The 1,236-nt window shown below is 41.0% G+C and overlaps 1 protein-coding gene across 1 annotated transcript in view; it reads left to right on the forward strand.

The window, feature by feature from the left end:
• The window catches only part of pms1 (PMS1 homolog 1, mismatch repair system component), a 27,245-nt gene that overhangs the window by 22,646 nt on the left and 3,363 nt on the right, over positions 1–1,236 (forward strand). The gene's annotated exons all lie outside the window — the stretch shown is intronic.

The following is a 1,236-nucleotide window of genomic DNA, read 5'->3' on the forward strand; positions in this document are numbered from 1 at the left end:
GGGTCGTTCCAGACGTTGCTCTGAGGAACAGCGCACTTTGATAAAAAACGTTGATTGGAGAAGGGAAAAGATATAATTTGAAGTGCAGAAAATGATAGGATGCTCAGTCAAAATGATTTCAAATGTCTTGAGATGGCATCCGAAGTCTGATTTGATTGTAGCATGAAATTTGACAAACAGATAAGCAATGTTGTCAAAACAAGCTTTTTCCAACTTCGTCTCCTGGCTAAAGTAAAGCCTTTTCTTAACAGGCACGATTTGGAAAAGGCTATTCATGCCTTTATTAGTTCACGTCTCGATTATTGCAACGCTCTTTATGGTGGCCTCAATCAAAAATCCATCGCACGTCTGCAGCTTGTGCAAAATGCCGCTGCTCGCTTTCTCACAAAACTTCTCGGAGTGCACACATCACTCCCGTTCTTTACTCTACACTGGCTTCCGGTGCGTTTTAGAATTGATTTTAAAATTGCATTGTTGTTTTTAAAGCCCTAAATGGCCTTGCCCCAAAGTATTGTCCGAGCTTTTAACTTTGGGTGGGCAAAATCGGTTGTTGTGCGGTTCCAACTGCGGACTCTAGAAGTCCCGAGGTCGAGGTACAAGCAGGGGGCGATCGGGCTTGCGTGTTGCTGGCCCAAAACTCTGGAACAAGCTCCGCCAGACATTCGCATTATAACGGTGTTGTTCATTTTAATCAAAACTTAAAACTTATTTATTTAGAAAGGCTTTTAATACACAGTATGGTGTAACAATTCTTCTTCTGATGATTATAGGTTACTTATCTGTCTGTTTTTTTTATGCTTTGTCTGTTTGTTGTTTTTTGTTGTGTCTCACGTGAATGTTGTGTTTGTTTTCTTGATGATGTAAAGCACTTTGGACACCTGCTGGTGCTGTAAAGTGCTATATAAATAAATGTTGATTGATTGATTGATTGATTGAACAACGTGGGGAATAACGGTCAACTACCATTCAAATGGATGGAAGAATAGACAAAATGGTAAAGGCTCAACCAATGAAAATCCAAGAAGACTTAAAGTTACCTGTGAGTGCTGTTACGATCCGAAGAAGAAGGCTGTGTGAAGCAAAGCTGTCAGCTAGAATTCAAGCCCCAGTACACTGTGAAGACAGTAAAGCATGGTGGTGCAAACGTCATGTTATGGGGGTGTTTCTCATACTGTGATGTTGGGCCTATTCATCACATACCAGGAATTGTGTGATGTAGTTCAATGGTCCTGGGCT

The sequence above is a fragment of the Etheostoma spectabile genome, chromosome 11 (genome assembly GCF_008692095.1).
Source record: "Etheostoma spectabile isolate EspeVRDwgs_2016 chromosome 11, UIUC_Espe_1.0, whole genome shotgun sequence".
Classification (NCBI taxonomy): domain Eukaryota; kingdom Metazoa; phylum Chordata; class Actinopteri; order Perciformes; family Percidae; genus Etheostoma; species Etheostoma spectabile.